The following is an 11,364-nucleotide window of genomic DNA, read 5'->3' as shown; positions in this document are numbered from 1 at the left end:
GATATTTTGTAATGGCCTCTTTCAGTTGCTGCAGACTTATCTTCTGAGGGTTTAGATGGGACCATAATCTTGATTAAGGTTGCTTGTTTGGCATGATGATCTACTAGAGAATTTCTTTTAGCTTCAATGTTCTCTTTTTGCATGGTTCTCAACCTGTATAATAGCCACCTCTCTCGGAAGTAGAGTGCATCTAAAAGTTGCTTATCTTGCTGTCCATTTTAGTGGGGCTTCCAGCATCGCAAAGGCATGTACTACTCCAAAAGAATATTTGCTGTCTGTATATTTGTTTACTCTCTAGTCTTTGGCTAGTTGACATGCTCTAGTAAAGGCAATACGTTATGCCATCTGGGCTGGTTTTATCTCAAGTAGAGGACTATATTCTAAAGAAGACCTTAAATTAGTGGTAGTACATGCTGCTTGATAACTACAGTTTCAGGAATGAGCCATCAACAAACAGTATTAGGTCAGGGTTCTCAATAGGAGACTCTAATAAATCTGAGTGAGGTGCAGAGAGTTCCCTAGTTATTTGAAGTAACATAATCATGAGGTTCCCCTTCTTCTGCCAGGGGAAAGAGAATGGCAGGATTCAGCGTGTTGCTGCAGTGAATGTGAGAGGGACAGAGTAATAGAATTTCATGAGAGGTTAATTGGCTGCCTGAAAAGTGTTGTGTTGTCAGTCAGTAGTAATGTCTGTACGGCAGGAAGAGCCATGAGGTCAAGCAGGGAGCCTAGAACCAGCTCAGCAGAAGCATCAACAAAGTTGCAGCGGAGTACTTGCCCTAAGACTAGGGGGATAAGACTTTGCACCAGGTCAGGAGAAGGCAATAGTAAGTGCTGGGTTTTGGATGGTTCCCAGAAAACTCCAAGGGCTTGTCCAGATTGCTCATACACAAATAGACAAAAGTGCTTTCTGTTGTTATGGATGTCTAGGGAAGGAAGCCGTTGAGGAGCTGCCTTTGGGTTCCAGGAGGCCTCTTCATCTCTAGGCTCCTGGAGGAGAGAGTCTCTTACAAAGCATTAGTCAGTTGATAAAGAGGTGTCACAATTGCAGAAAAATTTGGCACCTATTGTCTGCAATATCTCATTAAACCTTGAAATCCTCTCAAATGTCATTTTGTGAGGTGTCTAGGATAGATTTGGATAGTTTTTAGTCTATCAGAAGAGAGTGTCTTTCCCTCTGTAGATGGGCCATGCCCTATATAATGGACTGCATTTTGGCAAAACTGTAATTTATCTTTTGAAACTTTATGACCCTTTTCTTCTAAGGCTGAGAATAAGTAAATGGAATCCTTTTACCCTGAGCAGAGTAGGAGATCATCTACATATTGTGTCAGAACTGAATCACAGGGGAAATTTAGATCATGTAAGTCTTGATTAAAGACCTGGTAAAAATAGCAGGGAGATTCAGTGAACCCCTGGGACATGACTGTCCATGAGGACTATTGTTCTCCCCAGTGAAGGCAAAAAAGATATTGACAGTCATTATTCAGCCTTAAAAAGGAATGAAATTCTGACACATGCTACAACATGGATGAACCTTGAGGACATTATGCTAAGTGAAATGGAAGCCAAACACAAAAAGACAAATACTGTTTGATTCCATTTATGTGAGGTACTTAGAGTAGTTAAATTCGTAAAGATAGAAAGGAGAATGGTGGTTGCCAGGGGCTGGGGGAAAGGAAAGTGGGAAGTTAGTGTTTAATGAGTATAGAGTTTCAGTTAGGGATGATGAAAAAGTTCTGAAGATGGACAGTGGTGATGGTTGCATGGCAATGTGAATGTACTTAATGCCACTGAACTGTAAACCTAAAAATGGCTAAAATGGTAAATTTTATGTTGTGTATATTTGGCCATTAACACATAAAAAAATTTATTGACTTTCTGTCAATACAAAGCACACTGAAAAAAGCTGAGCAAAGATTCACTACAAGAAGTGGCTTGCAGGATGGTATTTGGGTTAGGAAGTGAGGAATAACAATGTTCTTGATGGCCCTGAGGTGTTAAACAAATGGATATCCCTTCCACTTGGTCTCTTTACCGCCAAGATGGATGTATTACAAGGGCAGAGTATGAAAAGATCTTTGGATATGAGGCTTTCAACTATAGGTTTAATGCCTTCCTCTGCCTCTGGCTTCAAGGGATATTGGGGAAGTTTGGGTAATGGTTTGGTAGGATCTGAACTTTAATAAGTTCTGCTCCAATTATGTTTCCCATATCAGTGGAATTTTTATCCCATAGAGTGTCAGGTACAGTGTCAAGATAGTTATCTGGGGTATGCATCAAGTATAATGGAGAAGGCAAAGGGAGATCTAGAGCAGATCAACTTGCTTATGAACAGAGGAGTCATCTGGAATCTCACAAATAGTCTCAAATACTCTGGAGTGTATTTAATTTTGGAGAGTAAGTCTCTTCCTGTTAAATTTGCAGAAGTGGTGTCACAGAGCAGGAAGGAATGTTTTGTAATCAAGGTCTCAAGGCTTACACTTAAGGTTTAGGAAACAGAGAAAATCTGTGGGTTATTTGAAATGCTTGCCACCTGTATTGTATATTTACTCCCAGGAAAAGGTTGAGCAAAAGTAGCAGCGTTTAATGCAGAAAAAGCAGAGACTGAATCTACTAGAAATTGATGAGGTTGCCATCTATAATGGGTAGAATTATGTCCCTCAAAAGATGTGTTCAAGTCCTTACCCCCAGAACCTGTGAATTTAACCTTATTTGAAAATAGGGTCTTTGTAGATGCAATCAAGTTCAGATGAGGTCATCCTGGATTAGAGTGGGCTCTAATTCAATGATTGACGTCCTTACAAGAAGAGGGACATTTGGGCACTAGGAAGACACAGTGGAGACTGCAGATGCTAGTCCGGTGGGAACCCCAAACTCACAGGGCTGTAAGGCTGGCTCAAGCAAAAGGGTTCTATGGCCTATGTCTGTGTTCGACCCTATGATTCTTCTTTTCATGACAAACAACACTTTTAGACAGCACACAAAACAGTAACACAAGAGACAGCAAAAAGGGATGACAGGAATGGCCTGATTCCATCAAAGATGCCAAACAAAGGGGGATCAGTAACAAAACCAGACTTCCAAACTGAGAATAGATAACAAGTAACTCAATGCAAAGAGACCAGAGGTCAGACCCAATGTCAACCTACCCAATCCTTGCGGACTTGACAAGCCAAGAGCAGCAAGCCACAAGGGGCCTCTGTGGGTACCGCACCTGATCAAAGGCTGTGGTTTGAGGCAACAAGCAGTGAAGACCATATCCTGGTGGGGCCACCAGGAAAACAGTAGAGACATATGAAGATCACCCAAATGAAAACAGGCAGATGCTATTTATTCACAGATAGCAAGGGAGTCAGCCCCCATCACTTTCACTTGGCAGAGACTCAAAGGCAGGCTAAGGCAGTGGAAAAGCTTTACAGTTAAAAAAAAAAAAAGCCTCAGAGTGGAGACTCTTGGGAAAAAACTTAATTTAAAAATAAAACTACATTCTTCTGATGTTAATCATACCACAATTATACTTTAGTATTTTCTCCAAGAGAATTACGTATTTTATAAGCCCCAGTTAATCACCCATTATCTGCCATAGAATTTGAATTATGCATTATCTTCTCTCCAAATTCAAATTACATACATTTAGTATTTGAGCTAGTAATTAAAAAATAATAAAAAGCTAAGAAATTGAAATCCATTGATGGCAGAACCTCAATTATTGTAAAAACAATTCTAATGAACGATTCAAATAAGAGTTTACAAGAAGTGACAACTAGCCCTACCCCTGCTGCTCCAGTTTCACGTCAGGCCCTGTCCTGGGAGAGCCTCTGCAGTTTCCTGTTTGAGCTTCTGTTTCCTCTACTGTAAAATGAGGACCACAACATACTCCACAGCGAGGTTGAGAGGATTAAAAGGGTGAACACAGAGGGAGCACTGGGAGAAGCACGCGCTGCTGAGTGCATGCTCCATTTGTGCCAGATGTGGCTACACAGCATGGCCAATAAGGAAAATGGAGGATACAGGGAGAAAAACAAATGCTATAAATGAAAAAGAAAACCCACCCGGCACTTACAGGGCTAGCAGAGGAGGACAAAGAAAAGAATGTTTAATGTGGCACGGAGTGGTTCTACTGTACACTGCAGCTTGTTAGGAAGTGAGGCTGTTTTGAATTTGGTTAGTGGAGGAACAGACTTATCTTTTCATCACTTTGGCCCCCACTAAAGAACAGTTAGAGCTGTAGCATTTACCAGCATTCATTCATTCACTTATCCATGGGTATGCAGTGAGCACCTATAATGGGTCAGGCCCTATGCCTGGCATAGGGGTGCCAGAGAGAACAGGAGAGGCCACATCCCTGCCCTCAGGGAGTAGACAGTCCTGTCCAATTTAAAGTGTTCAGGGACAACAGAAGGAAAGAGCAGCCGAAGCATTTGCCATTACTGGATGTGAGGCTAGAGGATAAGGTCCAGATGCCCCTGTGTTTGTGGACTTCCTGAGGGCCATCAGCAGAATGTCAAGTACGGGCTGATTACAGCGTCTTAACTAAGGACATATAGTGGACTTAGACTCGAATTCAGAGCTTCAAAGCTGCCAACCCGGTAACATAATCCTCTGATAGTTCAGTGATCTGCCATTTATGTTTACTTGTAGTAACACCTTAAGTATTTAAAGAACTTTTGTTTTATCCTCTTATATCCACCAATGCTGTGCTCTGTACCATTTACCAGAGTTTCCTCACTCTGTAATTCTCCCAAGAGAGAATACCTCACCTTTGCATTCACATGCCCAACTTGGGTCCTCAACCTACAGGATAAACACTCATAGCAGGTTTAGACTCCAGAGAACTAACTTACACTAAGTAGACTCACACAAGTCTGATCTCCATAGTAGAGCATAACCAGCCAACCAGACAAAAAGCTTACTCATGACGGACAGTAAATTTAATCAGGCATGCCGTCTGCTCAAGGAGCTGGTAAAGTGACAGAGACTCTGGACAAGGGAGGAATCCTTGCATGTTCTTATTTTAATCAATTCAATTCACATTTATTGAACACTTACTATGTGCAAAGTACTGGGAGATGAAAAAGACATGATCCTTATCTTCAGGAGCTCACAGACCCATGGAATCTATGACTAGATGAATTCTTTACTCTTGGGCCAGGTTGGGGGGAAGGAGTGTTAGACCTATAAATGTTTACAAGTGCTCAGAAATGGCATGAGAAGGGAGACTTTGAAGCTGGGAAAAGACTGGATATTCAGCAAGCCTGGCTTATAAGTAGGCTGTCCAGACTCTCTCACTCATGGGATTTCCCACAGGACAATATCCAAGGAGAACATCTGGATTAAAGATATCCCAACAACCATCATCCAATGAAGACAGCTGTGATTAGGAATAAATCCTCCCCTCCCGGAATGCCTCTTCTACTGGATGCATCCCATAGTCACCCCAACCTTCTGCTCTAATTAATGCACTTGATGACAATGGGCTCCAACTGCCTGCCACCTGTGAGAGACAATGCCAAACACTTCAAATACAAAATTGTGTATAATCCTCACAACAATCTTAGGAAGCACATGCTATTGTTATTGTCCTAATACAGCTGAGGAAACAAGCAAGCTTAGAGAGGCTAAGCCCAGATAATTTGCCCACATAGCTCCTTAAAGGAAAGCAGACCTTGATGAGAGGCAGAGCCAGGTGGAAGGTGACTCCAGAGCCACTCTTAGCACCGCCATGTCCTGCCCAGACACAGGCAGAGGCTGGTGCAGCCCAGCATCCTCTTGACTGCAGGCTGTCACTCCCCAGGGCAGGACAAAGTGCCTTGGTGATGTACCTGCAATAAGCAGTTGAGTGGAGGAGACGTGAAGGAGGGCTTTTCTTTTTTCCACTCACTAAAATCATACAACGTCAGACCTTGAAGCCATTTTACAGAATGCCTACCTCAACTCCCTCATTTCACATATAAGGCAACTTAGGTCCAAAGAAATGGAGTGACTAGCCTAAGGTCACTAACAGCTCAGGGCTCCCTTGCCAGGGCCTCATGCGCAGCTCAGCACTCCGGAGGATGCTCTGACAGCTCCGGCGACCTGTCAGTGCTTAGCTCAGTGCCCACGCAGGCACTCACCGCCCCTTCGGGCTCCCAGGACAGGGCTACTGGGCAGGGCAGCGCTGCCATCCGGGACAGAGTCCCTTCCTCCTGCAAAGTCAGGGGTCCAGCCTGAGCAGGTACCCTGCAGACGCTTTCTCGGGCAGGAGCAGTTCCCTGCCTCAGGCACTCTCCTGGCCTCCACAAATCGTTTTTTGAGCTACACGCACGGCACACACACACACACACACTTTCAACGGATGATCAGTTCTATACGCCAATTACAGAGCTTTCCAGGCCAGGCGCTGGGCGCGGGCGGGGCGGGGGCGGGGCGGGGCCAGGCCTGGCGAGGCGGGCGCGCGCGCGGCGGCTGCCTCATTTCCTCATGGGCACCGGAAGTGGCGGTTGTCGGCTCGGCGGCGCGCCGGGAGGGGGCTGGTGAGGCGGCGGCGGCCCCAGCTCCAGCGCGCGGGGCTCCGCCCGGGTGCGCTCGCGGCCCAGGAGGAGGCGGCGGGGCGGCGGCTGCCGCGCGCGGACCGTGAGCGCGGTGAGTACCCCGCCCATCCGGCCTCGCCAGCCGGCGGCTCGCACGGCTCGGGCCCGGGCAGGGCGGGCGCACGGGCGGGAGCTCTCTGGGTCCCTCAGCGGGTCGGGTCACCTCGCGGACGAGCCCTCCGGGGGTCCTGTCCCCGCGGGGTCGCTCACGGACAAGACCCCGGGAGTCTGCTCCGGTGTCAGGGAAAGCTGCGGGTTTTCGAAGCGGTTGAGTTTTCTTTTGAGAACGGTGTTGCCAGAGACCGTTGGCTTACGCGTATTTTATTTTTTATCACTTTTTTGTTTTAACCAATTCCCCGCCATCTCTGCTGCTGTCAGTGGATACACTTCGTGGTCGGCTCTCAGCTGTTGAGTGCGTTCAGGCGCTCTCCGCCCGCAGCCCCTCGCGCTGTGGCTGCCGGACACCGGCCGCCTTTGCCAGCGCGCCTTCGGGCTGGACTTGCTGGGGCCCAGAGACCGGCCCGGGGGCCTCTTGCGTTTTCAGGCTTCATCTTGAAAATTGCGTGTTCCACAGCAACTTGCCGAGGAATAATTTGTAAACGCAGTAGTGAGGCTTTACTTATGGGGATGTTATTTGACTGTAAATCTTAAGCTTTTATCCTTCAGCCTGCTCTTGAGATTTATATGCGATGTCTGGACGTTTAACCGTCATTGAAGGTTCTCAGGAGCTGGGCCTGCGTTTTTGGTTGAATTAATGTTGTATTGAAACAGTACTTTCGAACTTGAAAGTGGGAAACCAAGTACTCTATGACTGAGAATGTTAACGTTCATTCTGTTTTATTATTCTGATACCATTTACTTAAAATTGTCATGCGACCACCAGCTAAATCAAGTTATACCTATGGAACATTTCCACCCTCCCAGGATTTCCCCCTTGCTTCTTCCAAGTCAGTTATTCCCCTGTCCCCCCATCAGCATTCTGATTTCTGTCATCATCTATTAGTTTTGTGTATTTTGGTCTTGATGTTCATGGACTCATACACAATGCTCAGCACATTGCTTGTGAGATTCACCTATGATGTTTCATGTATCAGTAGTTCATTGTTTATTGCTGTGTGGTATTCAATTGTATGATTATATGGCTACTCTTGTGTTGATGGGTATTTGTGTTTCCAACTTTTGTATGTTATGTATTTTGAAGAATGCTATGAGCATTCTTGGAAATGTCTTGGTGAATATCTGTATGCATTTCTGTCAGCTGTGGGATGGCTGAATCATATGGTAGGTTGAAAATTACGTTTTAACCAAAATGGAGCCTTCCTCTTTTTTTTCCTCGTAGAATTTGTTATTTTAAGTTCTGTAATATTAAAAATTGGTAAAAAGCATAACTATTAGGATTTCAAGACTTAAGTGATTCGTTACCATAATATTATTTACTCCTTGGATTGCACATCTATGACAGTCTTCTTCCAGACTGTCGTTACTTGTTTAACTGTCTCTTAGACAAGTCTGTTAGATGGAGCTGGTGGTGATCTGTCCCTGAAGCTTGTTGTATAACACTTAGGTAAGAACTGTGTTACTCAAGTTAGTGGTTGTTAGGGGAAACGAAACACGGAAAGCATATGACTAAAAATGGATTGAAGAATCATTAGATTGCAAGCCAAAGAACTTACATTGTTGTTGTCATGCTACACAAGAACTAGGCATAAATGTAAAATTGAATTATACAGTTAGTTACAAATGTGATTTTATTACAGGAGTACAGTGATTTCCATGTGTACTTAGATACTGATATGTTTATAAAGGGAACAGATAACAAAAATTACTAAACATGTGTGGTAAGTCAGCAGCATGTAAGAGATGCCCCAGACTGAACAACATATAAGAACTAGACCTGAAACAATGGAGTTAATGTAAGAAACAGAAGAAAACTTTAAAATAAATATTAGTATGCTCAGATTTCAGAGTGTATCAATAGCCTATTGAACACATACAGGCTGCCCTGAAAGAAAACAATCAATTCTTGAATATTAAAACATAGAAAGTAGGAAAAACCAGCCATAACATGGAAAATAGATCCAGAAGAGCCAAAGTACATCTAATAGGAGTTCCAGGAAGGAATAAAAATTGGAAGAGGAGAAATAACCACATAGATAACAGAGATCATGAGGGTAGGAGTATCCAGGCAGAGTCTTGGGCGGTCAGAGCCAAACGAAAGATGTGTCAGTTAGGAGAGAAAGTACTGGCAAATAAAAATCAACTCTTTTTCTCTCTGGTCTCTGATTCTTCATCTTTGTGATGGAGATGATCAGAAAGTATACCTTTTCAGAAAACTTGTGAAAAGATGTGGCACAGACTTAGGATTTCTGGCTAACTGCTACTGTGGCCTGTTCTCCTCCCCATGCAACTCACAGTAGATGCCAGATTTCCCATTCCTACCTTACAGTAGAATGGAAAGAAAATACTGTGTCAGGAGAGCCAAGGAAGAAAGCGAGGAAGTTTCTCTGAGTGAAAGTATGTAAGTTTATATATGGAATAGACATACTGAAAGTCTTAAAAGAATATTGATAGACACACCTAGATACACTCTGATGAAATTTATGAACTTCTGGGATAAATATACAGTCTTATAAGCTTCCAAAGAGAAACATATGGTTACCTATAAAAGAGTGGAAATCAGATTTGCAATTAGACTTCTAATCTGGGACATGGCATGTGAGATAATAGTGGAGCCATGTTTGAAAAGTGCTCATGGGACATCGTTGGACTCAGAATCTTATCCCTAACCAAACTGTCTCAAAGAGGGGACAAAATAAAGTCCTTCTCACCCATACCCACTAGGATTACCCCAGGATATCAAATGAGAAATCAGTCCAAGAAAAATAGACTTAGAATTCAAGAAACGGTGATCAAAGAAAACAGTAAAACTTATTTCTTAACTCCAAGACATTGATAACTATAGCTAAAAAATTTAATGCAGTGCCAAGGAAGGATTCATAAACCAGAGTAGGTATAGTTTTGAAGTCTATAATCTGAAACAGATATTTAACAGGATTTTAGAGTTGATTGGGAAGGTAGGAAATAGGTAAAGGCCTTTTGGAATGCTTATCCTGAGCAAGGGAGAAGCTGTAGATACTGGCTAATTACATGTTGGAATGAATCCTTCAAGGAAATTGGTTCCATTTCCAGGGATTTATCTTATAGATGAAATAACTTATGTGGAAAGTAATGTATATATAAGACTATTTATGCTGAGAGGTTTAATAGTGGCAGTAGATTTGGAAGGATACACAAAAACTGGAAAGGGGAACTGGGCCTCTGGGATAGAATGGCGAGCTTTCACTGTATGCCCTTATGTCATGTTTAACCTTTTTATCACATGTATTTATTTTATGGAATTTTAGAAATATAAAACAATTTTAGGAGTGTAAAAAAATATCATGGTTTAGAGTACAGGTTGCCAAATCTGGCTGGCCACCTGTTTTAGTATGACATGTGACCTAAGAGTGGCTTTTATATTTTTAAGTGCTTGAAGAAAAACCAAAAGAAGAATACTTTGTGACGTGGAAATTATATGAATTTCAAATTGGAACACAGCTAGGCTCATTCATTTACGCATCGTCCATGACTGCTTTTGTGCTATGAGGCAGAGTTGACTGGTTGTGATATTTACTGACTGACCCTTGACCTAAAATGTTTGCTAATCCCTGGTTTAGAGGTCAGAAATGGACCTCTATATGTGTAGGAATTTTGCTTTTGATAAAAGTGGCCTTTCTGAGGTCTGGCACCATGGCCGAGTGGTTAAGTTCGCATGCTCTGCTTCAGCATCCTGGGTGTGGACCTACACACTGCTCATCAAGCCATGCTGTGGTGGCATCCCACATAGAAGAACTAGAATGACTTACAACTAGGATATACAGCTATGTACTGGGGCTTTGGGGAGAAAAAAAAAAGACGATTTGCAACAGATGTTAGCTCAGGGCCAATCTTCCTCACCAAAAAAAGCATACCTTAAAAAAAAATTAAATAAATAAATAAATAAATGTTAACTGACCCACTTCTTTGGAAAATAAAAGAAAGGAAAAAAGTGGCCTTTCAAATTAGTGACAAGAGCATGGATTGTTTAATAAATGGTAAGAATTGGCTATCTATCTGAGGAAGTAAGTTTTGTATTAGAATTATTTCCAGTAGGGAAGCTAAAATCAGTAAGTCATGAAGGAAAAGATTGATAGATTTAACTCCTTTAACAACAACAACAAAACAAAACTTTGCATAATGGGAAGTAATACCGCACACTTAATTGAGCACTTAATGCTTGTCATGTTTTACTTGATTAATTGTTATGGTAACACTCCGAGGAGGTTCTATAATTATCCCCACTTAAAGATGAGAAACTAAAGTTTATAGAGGTTAACGAATTTGTCTGTAAGGAAGAGTTAGAAAGTGATAGAACAGACAGCTGAATTTAGGCCGTCTGGCTCCCAAGCCTATTATACAGACAAGACAAACAAAAATATTTGTAAGCAAACATCATTTTATAGGTGTTATCTATGTCAGCCCATTTGAATCCACCTCATTCCTTTTAAACATTCTGTTGTATAAATCTCTGCAGTTTGCTTAACCTTTCCTCTTTTGCTGGACTTTAAGTTGCTTTTATTTTTACTTGGCTGTTACACATAACACTAGTAAACATCATATGCATGTGACTTTATATACTAGCATGAATATTTCTGTAGTATAGAATCTTAAAGTGGAATTGCGAATTGCTGGATTAAAGGACTTGTGCATTTAA

At 42.5% G+C, this 11,364-nt stretch overlaps 1 protein-coding gene and 1 non-coding gene across 3 annotated transcripts in view; one reads left to right on the top strand and one right to left on the bottom strand.

The window, feature by feature from the left end:
* Positions 1-5,295: 5,295 nt before the first annotated feature.
* On the bottom strand, positions 5,296-5,440 carry MIR9044 (microRNA mir-9044). Its single transcript, NR_128061.1, has one exon. It is a non-coding gene; the product is annotated as a microRNA mir-9044 (primary transcript).
* A 1,015-nt stretch (positions 5,441-6,455) lies between these two features.
* CSGALNACT2 (chondroitin sulfate N-acetylgalactosaminyltransferase 2) overlaps positions 6,456-11,364 on the top strand; it is a 43,055-nt gene continuing 38,146 nt past the window's right edge. For both annotated transcript variants that reach the window (XR_011423589.1, XM_023646695.2), the window contains exon 1: positions 6,456-6,624. The gene's annotated coding sequence lies outside the window, so the exon portion shown is untranslated. The remainder of the gene's footprint in view (positions 6,625-11,364) is intronic.

Source organism: Equus caballus, chromosome 1 (genome assembly GCF_041296265.1).
Source record: "Equus caballus isolate H_3958 breed thoroughbred chromosome 1, TB-T2T, whole genome shotgun sequence".
Lineage (NCBI taxonomy): Eukaryota > Metazoa > Chordata > Mammalia > Perissodactyla > Equidae > Equus > Equus caballus.
The sequence above is the reverse complement of the archived record's forward strand: the minus strand, read 5'-3'. Positions and strand labels throughout refer to the sequence as shown.